Source organism: Cryptomeria japonica, chromosome 2 (genome assembly GCF_030272615.1).
Source record: "Cryptomeria japonica chromosome 2, Sugi_1.0, whole genome shotgun sequence".
Taxonomy (NCBI): Eukaryota; Viridiplantae; Streptophyta; class Pinopsida; order Cupressales; family Cupressaceae; genus Cryptomeria; species Cryptomeria japonica.
Window position 1 is genome coordinate 508739294 of NC_081406.1, and position 12057 is coordinate 508751350.

The window sequence follows — 12057 nt, forward strand, 5'->3', positions numbered from 1 at the left end:
ATGATAAGAAATCCTAATACATTCAATAAAGACATGAAGATGAAATACTAAAATAAAATGCAAACCAAAGCATGTATCTCCTTCATTGTTCCTCCATTGTCCTTATTTCTCCTTCAAATCACTTTGTTTGTAGATCTCACCTACAAGTGCAAAATGCAAGTATGAAAGCAAGCAAGATTGACAAGATGAAAATTGTAGCATAAGGATACTAGAAGCGTGGTTGATTCATTGATTGAAGAAAATCATCCAATTTATAGACAAATTGGAGAGAGGACAAGATTAGCATGAAGAGATTTGAAAGGAAATTCAAATCAAGAATGACAAAATATGCACAAATTATGACAAGATTGACATGCAAGATTGATTGACAAAAATTATGACAAATTATGACAAGATTAAAATGCCATTCCCATGACAAAAGGGAAGAGAGAAAATAGCCTCCATGATTGCAACAAATGGAAGCATAAACATAGGAGAAAATGAGGGAATGAAATTAGAGGAAAAATTAGAAAAATTAAAGAAAATAAGAAAAATAGAAATTAGGTGAATTAATTAATAGGTTTTCATCTATTAATTAATTCATGAAAGAGACCTAGGACTAAATAAATTTATTTATTTAACCCACCAAGAAGAAGAAAAGGATTAAATGAAAAAATCATAAAACCCTAGAAATAAGAGGACAAGGAATTAGGTCAATACAACAAGAAATTAATGTAGGTTCGATCATGATTCTGATTGACAAAGGACCAATGTTGATAAATGATTGACACGGGTTGACAAAAATCAATGACAAGTTGACCAAGATTGATAAGGATACCAAATTGATAGGCGCCAATTGACGAGGAACAATGACTAATTGATCCAAATTGACGTGATTGAAAAGGACAAGGATCGATGACAAATCGATCACAAAATGACAAGATTGACAAGGACAAGGATCAATGATGAATCGATTGCAAAATGACAAGATTGACAAGGACAAGGATCGATGATGAATCGATCACAAAAATGATGAGATTGACAAGGACAAGGATTGATGATGAATTGAACACAAAATGATGAGATTGACAAGCACAAGGATCGATGATGAATTGATCGCAAAATGATGAGATTGAAAAGGACAAGGATTGATGACGAATCGATCACAAAATGACGAGATTGACAAGAGGACAAGGATCGATGACGAATTGATCACAAAATGACAAGATTGGCAAGTTGATAATCGCAAATGATTACTAAAAGATGATTGAAAGATTGACAAGAGGACAAAACCCTAATTCTATCATCGATTAGGATTAACGATATCCAAAATGATGATAAATGAGCATGCACCATGATGCGATAGGATAAGATCGACCAAAATCATGAGTGAAGATTGCTATCGACAAGACCTAATTCAAAAGCGAGAAAAATGAGGAATGTAGAAGAAGGACTTGATGCTCGCAAATGATAAAGACCAAGTGCGCAACATAGAAGAAATGTTAATGTGATGCAAGAACCCTAAAATAAGGCAATGCACAAATGTTAAAGTATGACTCCACAAGCGTTGACCATTTTTAGATGTCTACATTTTGCCCCTCTTTGAGACAATGTGATTCTAAGCGTTGTTTCAAAGAACAATAATGAAAATGCCCCAGACAATAACAATGACATATGCATGCCCCCTTGAGGAATTGGTCGGAAAAATCCAGAAAAGAGGCCAAGTGATCGATAGGAATGATAGAAGACGATAGGTTCGAACGGATCAAAAATAGAAGGTCAGATGCACAAATGACAAGCAGTGGAAGGTGCAAAAGACCGCGACCAGACTAACAGAAGAAATGTTAGTAAGAAGAAATTAGACAAAGGACAGTTAGAAATGAAGGAAAACTTGCTTTCACCAATGCACATAAGTAGGTGAGAACCTTTATTTATTGTAGCAAAGTGGATGCAGAGCATCATGGCATTGAAGGCCAGAGCTGGAACACAACCCCTTTTGCAAAAGATAGACACATCACACACAAGGAATGAGTGAAGCATCCTAGGGTGCATACATCAAGGGTTGAGGTATGTGCGGCGTTCACAAAGCAAATGTACTTATCACAGACACCCAATGATATAGTTGCCCCAGTTTGTGACAAACATTCCACAAACAACAAACACAACAAAAAAAAGAAAGGGACCATGAACCATCTCGGTCAGTCTAAATCACTCAGTGACATCCTCGAGCAACATAGGAACATGATCAAAGCCAAAGATAAATCAGTAAAAAGATAAGACACACAAATTCAACCAATTCAAACAAACATTCTGATCGTCATTGTCAAAAGTGGAGAACAAGAAGGATCATGCTGTCTAGTTTCAGGGAATGCAGTACCCCGTCTATGACAAGACACAGTCTAGTTTCGAGTATACCACACCCTATATAAGACCCATGATAATAGTGGCAAGGACAAATGGTATTGATGTTGATTGATTGACATGACAATTTTGATCAATTTGAATGTCTGGTTTGGTTGAAAAGTTCATCTGTTAATGCGTGATTTCATTAAAGCACAATGTTTGATTGATTGTCGTTGGATGTATGCTCAGCAATCTGTCTATGCACAAAGGGGACCATTTTTTGACAAAATGCAAAATGCCAAAGGAATTGTTTTTGGATTTTGATGCTTTTCACTTTGTAGGAATTTCGAGATTTTTACAATTTTTTTGTTCGCTTTTCAGGACTTTATTTGACTTTTTAGGGATTTTTTTAAGGACATTATTTGATTTTTAGGGATTTTTTTTAGGACATTATATGATTTTTAGGGATTTTTTCAGGACATTATTTGATTTTTAGGGATTGTTTCAGGACATTATTTGATTTTTAGGGATTTTTTCAGGACATTTTTCGATGTTTTTGGATTATTTCAGGACATTTTTTGATTTTTAGGGATTTTTTCTAGACATTATATGATTTTTATGATTTTTCCCTCAGTGTCTAGCAAGGCAAGGAATATGACAAGTGAATAAATAGGCTTTCTGAAATGTTGGTGGATAGAGGGAAGACAAAGGCCTTTTATCATGGAGACAATACAGATGCAATTTTCAAGGGCTATTGCGTGATGGGACAAGAGACTGGATATGACAATGAAAAGCAGTGACATGGCATGAGCGATATGTCAAGAGGTTTTTTGAAAAACATGTTTTGTATTTCATTTCCTTATGTCAGATCAAGATCAAGGGAAATAAAGAGTGTATGGACGATGGCATATGGACAAGATAACCAAGATCAAAAATGGACAAAGGAGATGAATAGGATAAGGATGTGATAGACTAAGGGATAATGACAAAAGGTTACGATAAGCCAAGGAATATGGACAAAGGGTTGGTGATAAGCCAATGGAATATGGATGAAAAGCTATGATAGACTAAAAGTTGCAAACAAGATGCATGATGCTCATGAATATCCTCAGCCTTGTCAAGATCAAATGTGGAAAAGGGGATATTTGCATGAGGAACAATAGGATATGAAGGGTAATAGGACATGATAGGATAATGACGTGTAATAGGATATGATAGGATAATGAAGGGAAATAGGATATGATAGGATAATGAAGGGTAACAGGATATGATAGGATAATGAAGGGTAATAGGATATGACAGGATAATGAAGGGTAATAGGACAAAAGGATATGATAGGATAAAACCTGTCCCCAAGTACGGTATGCAAGAAGTTCATAGATTACACATGATGCCTATTTGCCAGATTTTCATCACAATACTTGCCCAAGGCGCCTGTTTGCCAGGTTTTCACCAGTGGACGAATTATTTTTTGCTTTACTTTTTTCTTTTTTTTTCTTTTTTTTTCACTTTTTTTTTTTGTTTGTGTTTTGACTTTTTCAATAGAAGATGGACACATGATAGGGGATGGAAGAAGGACTCAAGCATCTTATTATTTGGATAGTAACCTTGAAATAAATGGACCATGACCTTTAAAAGCATGCTCAAAGATGTTGGTAGGATGAGGATATGGAAAATGAGATGGAAGTAAGGAAAGGATATATGCAAAGGATTGGATCAAAGGGATCGAAGGATGGAAAATATGCATTGGATAATGGATAGGGTATTGGAAGAATTGGGCTTGAGTGGATGGAAATGTGGGCAAGATCGACATTGGCACACACCTTGAGGGGTGATGGACTGATGGAGGAAAGATGTATTTTGGATATTGAGATTTTGATGGAGGAATAGCTAGGGATTTGTGGACATAAGGGCCCAAAATGGATGAAGAAGGTGATGGAGGAACAAATTTGAGAGGGTTGGATGGAGGAATAGCAACTTTGGATGCCAAATTGGATGTTTCTTTAGGCTTTTTTGCTTCAAGGAGCCACTTAGGGATCCACATGGTTTTTGAATTTTCATGCTTTTGTGGTTCCTTGGAGTGCATTGCTTGCACAAGGGATTTAGGAACCCATATATATTTTGAATTTTGTTTTTGAGCAATGGGCCTTTGTGGCCTTTTGGATTTTTCTTTTTCTTTATAGACCATATTGTTCTTTGTTTTGACATGTCGATTATATTGGACATGTTGATCCTTGAATACATGTGGATTGCTAGACTTATGACTTTTATACTTGGCATCCAAATTTCTTGGAGGGGGAAAGGAATGCATGGATGGATATGAATGAAATGGACTTCTTTTGGATTGATTAAATTTACTCAAGGATGTGTGCCTTTGCTGACCTTGCATAGAGGACGAATGGATATAAGGACCTAAGATAGATGGAAGGTATGATGATGGAGTTCTTTTGGATTGATGAAATTTACTCAAGGATGTATGACTTTGCTGACCTTGCATAGAGGATGAAGGGATATAAGGACCTAAGATGGATGGAAAGTATGATGGGGAAGGTGTAAGTTTTGATTTTGATGGAGGGATACCAACATCTTGAGAGTGAGTTGTGTAGACATGACCCTTAAGATCTTCTTTGATATGGAGGGGTTCTTTCTCATGAAGGTCTACTCCTTTGCCTTTATGAATATCTTGACTTGTAGGATACTCTTTCCAGTGGGAAGAAGATGTGAGTCCATTATGAGGTGGATATGATATGAGAGAAATAATGAGATCTTGAAGTGGATTGGATTGCACCAAAGTGGAAGAACCCATTATGCATGTCAAGGGTTCATGAACATCTTGCACTAACACGTTATAATCATGAGGGGGATTAGGATCATGAGGGGGACTAGGATTGTGTAGTGGACATGGTTCAATGACAGGCTCTTCAAGAGATGGAATGGGAGAAATAATGGGATCATTAAAAGAAATGAGATCTTGGAGTGTATATGGAGCATTAAGACAAGGAGATGGAGGAACAAGTGGATCTTGTGGAGGATCTGAAGGAATGATAGGGTCTTGTGTTGGAAATGAATTTGGAAGGATACTTTGATCTTGACAAGGAGGAAGATCATTGGAATCCTCTTTAAAGTTGCTTTGCTCTTGACTTTCAATGGGATCATCGGAAAGGATGGAAGATATATCTTGATCTTGCTCAGGGAATGGAGTGTCAATAGCACTTTGGATAGGATGAACAAGAATAAGGGAATCATCGTGAGTGTCTGGAAACATGGGGTCCTGGTCAACAATTGGATGGGATGATAAGGTTTTAGGATCTTGATCTTGATCTATTTCAAGACACATTTCTTCGTGCTCTAAATTATCCTCTTGACATGGGGTTGGACTTTGGATATGCATGGGGGATTCTGACAAGGGATCAATGTTTTGGCATGAAGGAAAGGCACTTTGAACATTTGTGATGGATTCTAGCAAGGAATCAATGCTTGAACATGAGGAAGAGGGACTTTGAATGGGGTCCTCTAAAACAGGTAATGGCAATAAAGTGCATGGTTGCATTGGGTCTAGTATTTCTGAAACATGACAAGGATGTGCATCATGAATTGGATTATATTGGCAATCAATTATGGATAGCCCTTGGGTAATTTCATCCTTGGGTGTATTGTTTGATGAGGACAATATGGAAGGTTCTTGTGAAACTTCTAAAGGTGTAGGGATAGATGCCATTGGGGAGTCAATTTGTTTGTGGGGGGATGAGGCATTGCTAGACATAAGTGTATTATTTTGATCTTCCCCAAAGAACTCACTTGGTAGTTTCCTTAAGATCCTTGCAATAAGGCCACCTTTCTTTCGAGGTTTTGACATAGTTGTATCTAGAATTTGAACTTGTTTGGAAAGTATTTGGTCTTGGTCTGATGTCATGTTTTGATATTGGGCTTAGTTCAATTGTTCTGACATGTTTGAAACTTGGGTTGGTGTGTGCTGCAACCTTTGTTTTTGAATGTTTGGTTGTGGTTGTTGACATTGATATGTTGATTGAACTTGTTGATATTCCACCATTGGTTGAACTATTTGTGGACATTGTATAGTTGGTTGGACATATTGTTGAAATTGGACCATTGGTTGTGTTGGTTGTATAAGTTGGACGATTGGTTGTGTCTGTTGGATATGTTGTTGATTCAAGATTTGATTGAATGAAATTTGACCAAATGAATATTGATTTGGAACTTGATTGAAATTTGTGCTTGTTTTTTGAAATTGTTTCATCATCTCTATTTGAGAGATGAGAGCTGGTATGTCTGATCATTCAATAAGAGATTTTACATCAATTGGCTCAAATTTTGGGTTTGGACCTTGAAATTTTTGAAACATTTTGGACATTTGTGATCTATTCTTCTCAATGTTTTTTACTTTTTGTTCCAAAATCTCCTTTTCTTGAGCTAGTTTCTCCTCTTTTTTTTGTATTTGGACATTTACATCATCATGATAAGTTTGATCCAAGTTCTGAGACATGTAGAGATGGGATTGACATGATTGATTTCTCAATTGTGATGACATGCTTCGTAAGAAGGTTGAGACCTCATTTAAACAAACATGTCACTATGCAATGCAACTAATGGGATTGACAAATGCAACCTAAAAGGATGACAATGCAACTAAATGTTTTTGTACCTTTTGAGTTTTTTGGAGACAAACTTTTGAAATGCAAAGCTAAAGACACAACCTTGGGAAATTGAAACGAAGTCAAGACCTTAAAGGACAAAGGAACAAATGACAATAGGACAAATTGACAATGTCTCACCTATATGCTTGGATACTAAGCTAGGTTTGACAAGAATGATATTAATGAAAGGACAAAATTTAGACAAGGTCAAGACTCCTTAACAACAACTTAGGGTATCATCCACAGTTTTGATTTTTCAAGTTTGACAAACCAAATTTTTGAGACTAAATGCAAGAAGGAAATGATTATGACAATGACTTAGGATATGACATGAAAATGATCTAAAGATATGATATGACAAGATGACAATACAATGATAAGGATATGTGAAGACCAATGACTTGGAATATGCAAAATGCAACCTAGGAAAGACCTAATTTTAGCACGACAAGGATAATACACGAATGTCACCTAAATGGAAATCTAGCTTGGATATGACAATGAAATGCAAACTTAGGGAAACAATTTTGAACCTAAGTGCAAAATGAGGACACTTGCAATGAAAAGGACTAAAATGAAGGGAGATGACAATATGTCCTAGGACTTAAGTTGGACTATGCAAACCCTAGCCTAAAGTGACATGAATTTTGAAACAAAGATATTCAATGTTTTGACAAGCCATGTTCAAATTTTGGATGAATACTTGGACAAATTTGGACTTTTGTTTGGATTTTATTCTGAATTGAAGGTTGTTGATTTTGAAAACCCAAGTTGATTATGAACACTTTTGAAAGTTTGTTTTTGATTTAACTTTTGACAAACATGGAAGACAAAATGTTTGTTTGACTTTGAATCAAGACAATCAAGCACATTCACAATAGATCCTATGGCTGGCAAGGGCAATATCTATTGAATCCTCTAGCCATAAAATACAACACTTAGCCAGATAGCTAGATGCTTGGTAGCACTGGCTCCCCCTTACAGTGCACTCACTTCTCGGGCATACCAAGCTTCAAGTTCAAGGGGCATCACTTCCCAAGAACTTGCTATCTCTAACTAAGGAGTACATGAGAGTTGTCTTCAATATGTGCATATCACAATGCCTGAGCCAATAGATAGAAGGATTTTGGCATCTAAAAACAAGAGATTCTAGTAAGGGCATCCGTTCGGGTGGGTATTGATCCGGCGAATAAATCATCACAATACCATTCCAACACCCATTGTCTACAACTTTTGTTGCATCCACAGTTATTTAGAGTGGTTCAGAAGAGCTTGGCTTTAGCCCATAACCACTTAGGGTCGTTCCCTCTCACCAATGCCTGTGCGAAGTGCCAGACAAATCGGGACGCAGGCCCAGTTCTAAGGGTTAAAACATGCAATCAAATTAAAAACAAACAAAGAATGCATGGTGTTCACTAACCTTTAAGAAATGACATGTACAACTACTTTAAAAAATCACAAGCAAGATGTTTTATGAAGTCTTTGACTGCTTCCTACATAAGATTCATTAGTAGTTGTATTTTTACTCTTCGTCACACGTAACACCAAGGTGCTGCATAGAGAATTAGTACCAAAGAAAACCAGAATGCAAGAAACAGAATGAAAATAAATTAATTTACAAGTAAAAGAAACTGATTTAACCTCTGTTTCTGGCCTTACACAGGTGCAGAATGTCTCAACACAGGCACAAAATGTATCAGCACAGAATGAATCAACATAGGCACAAATCTCATCAACACAGGCGCAAATCTCATCAACACAGGCACATAATGTCTTGACATAGGCGCAGAATGCCTCAACACAGGCACAAAAGTGTCCAGAAAGCTCTAAGTCGCCTTGTTTCTTGAGTTTTTCACCTGCAAATCAGCTCAAAAGCACTCAAAAACATGGTTAAGGGGTTAGTTCATGTCAGGTTCACCAGAAAATGTAAATAGGAATTTGGGAAAACATCAAAGCAATATTAAACTAGCTCAACCACAAAAACTAGATTGCAATGATAAGAAATCCTAATACATTCAATAAAGGCATGAAGATGAAATACGAAAATAAAATGCAAACCAAAGCATGTATCTCCTTCATTGTTCCTCCATTGTCCTTCTTTCTCCTTCAAATTACTTTGTTTGTGGATCTCACCTACAAGTGCAAAATGCAAGTATGAAAGCAAGCAAGATTGACAAGATGAAAATTGTAGCATAAGGATACTAGAAGCGTGGTTGATTCATTGATTGAAGAAAATCATCCAATTTATAGACAAATTGGAGAGAGGACAAGATTAGCATGAAGAGATTTGAAAGGAAATTCAAATCAAGAATGACAAATTATGCACAAATTATGACAAGATTGACATGCAAGATTGATTGACAAAAATTATGACAAATTATGACAAGATTAAAATGCCATTCCCATGACAAAAGGGAAGAGAGAACATAGCCTCCATGATTGCAACAAATGGAAGCATAAACATAGGAGAAAATGAGGGAATGAAATTAGAGGAAAAATTAGAAAAATTAAAGAAAATAGGAAAAATAGAAATTAGGCGAATTAATTAATAGGTTTTCATCTATTAATTAATTCATGAAAGAGACCTAGGACTAAATAAATTAATTTATTTAACCCACCAAGAAAAAGAAAAGGATTAAATGAACAAATCATAAAACCCTAAAAATAAGAGGACAACGAATTAGATCAATACAACAAGAAATTAATGGAGGTTCGATCATGATTCTGATTGACAAAGGACCAATGTTGATAAATGATTGAGACGGTTTGACAAAAATCAATGACAAGTTGACCAAGATTGACAAGGAGATCAAATTGATAGGCGTCAATTGATGAGGAACAATGACTAATTGATCCAAATTGACATGATTGAAAAGGACAAGGATCGATGACAAATCGATCGCAAAATGACAAGATTGACAAGGACAAGGATTGATGATGAATCGATCGCAAAATGATGAGATTGACAAGGACAAGGATCGATGGCGAATTGATCATAAAATGACAAGATTGAAAAGGACAAGGATCGATGACGAATCGATCCCAAAATAACGAGATTGACAAGGACAAGGATCGATGATGAATCGATCACAAAATGACGAGATTGACAAGAGGACAAGGATCAATGACGAATTGATCACAAAATGACAAGATTGACAAGTTGATAATCGTAAATGATTACTAAAAGATGATTGAAAGATTGACAAGAGGACAAAACCCTAATTCTATCATCGATTAGGATTGATGATGTCCAAAATGATGATAAATGAGCATGCACAATGATGCGACAGGATAAGATCGACCAAAATCATGACTAAAGATTGCTATCGACAAGACCTAATTTGAAAGCAAGAAAAATGAGGAATGTAGAAGGACTCGATGCTCACAAATGATAAAGACCAAGTGTGCAACATAGAAGAAATGTTAATGCGATGCAAGAACCCTAAAATAAGGCAATGCACAAATGTTAAAGTATGACTCCACAAGCGTTCACCATTTTTAGATGTCTACACAAAGATTTCAAAGTGTATCAGATGGATGTCAAGTCAGTATTTCTTAATGGTGAGCTAGAAGAAGAAGTTTATATCGAGCAAATGGATGGTTTTCAGTTGACAGATCAAAAAGATATGGTTTGTAGGTTGAAATTGTTAATCCTATGAAGATCTAGTTAATACTGAGAGGGGAGGGTGAATCAGTATTAATACCAACTAAAAATTTAAACCCAAAAATAAACTTATATCAGATCTGAAATCATTTAACAAATTTCCCAACTCCTTTAATCAGATCTAACAACCTCTTGATCAGATTTTCTTAATAAATTAATCAAATCATTTACCACATCAATCAATACTTTCATCACTTAATCAATCATATCAGTTTGATCATAAACCAACTTATCAACCTTATAAATTAGATCAAATACTTTATCAAATTATTATCAGTATCAGTAACCTCAGATAAACTTTTGATAAAATATCATAATTGGTGTCTCAGACATAATGCATGAAATGAAACATCAACATTACATAAAAAACATTCCACACATGAAGACCATAAGTTTTTGATGTGGAAACCCAAATGGGAAAAACCATAGTGGGAGTTGGTACCCACAAGAATTTCTACTCTTTTGAAGTACACCCTATTAGGAGCTTAGCCCTATTAGTAGCTTACAATAGGCCTTGTTAGGAGCTGACCCTGTTAGGAGTCACTCAGTTAATGGATTTACCTATCAACCTGGTTAGGATCTTGATGATCTATTAGGATCAACCTCATGAGAGTTGTCCTATTAGGAGACTTAAATGTTTTAGGCCTATTAGGACCTACCCAATTAAGGGATTTAACCTGTAGCAACTGTTAGGGAACAATAGTAAGAAAATGATCTGTAACTTGCACTTCTTTTCTTGCTTGATCATATCTAGTTATGCACAACACTCTACAACTCTCAGGAAGATCTCACACTTCACTTGGACTGCTCAACACATTATCTAAGACCACCGACACCATAAACATCAACTATGTCATCCTAAATAGCTATCTCAACTAGGTCAGCCACAAAACCCTAATTACATCATGATTTTATAATTCAAATCATAAGAGATCATCTCAGATCAATAAATATATCATTACATCAAATTAAAATGCAATATCAACCATTGGTTGATAATAACCCATCACAAAAATCTGACCTATACCAAAGTCAAAACCTTGAAACACTCCACTAAGTGTTTTGCATATTCCCAAGAAATTCTTCCTTGAATCACACTAAAACATCATTCAAATCTTTTTATGTGGGTTGTGTCGAGTTACCAACTTCATGTAGATTCATTGTTGATCACCATCATAATAGAAATCATTACCAGTTTGATGATATCTTCACTAGTCCTTAAACCCTACTAAAACCTTAGCAAAACTTCATCAAAAATTTGAAACATGCCTTCCAGTAATCTCCACAAGTTCTAGTTCCCTTCAAATACACCTTTCCATGATACAAGTTCATCATCCAAATTGCAAATCACCAAACATCATCGATCATCATATCCAACCAAAACATCTCTACTTTATCGGTTAAAGTCCTATTTCA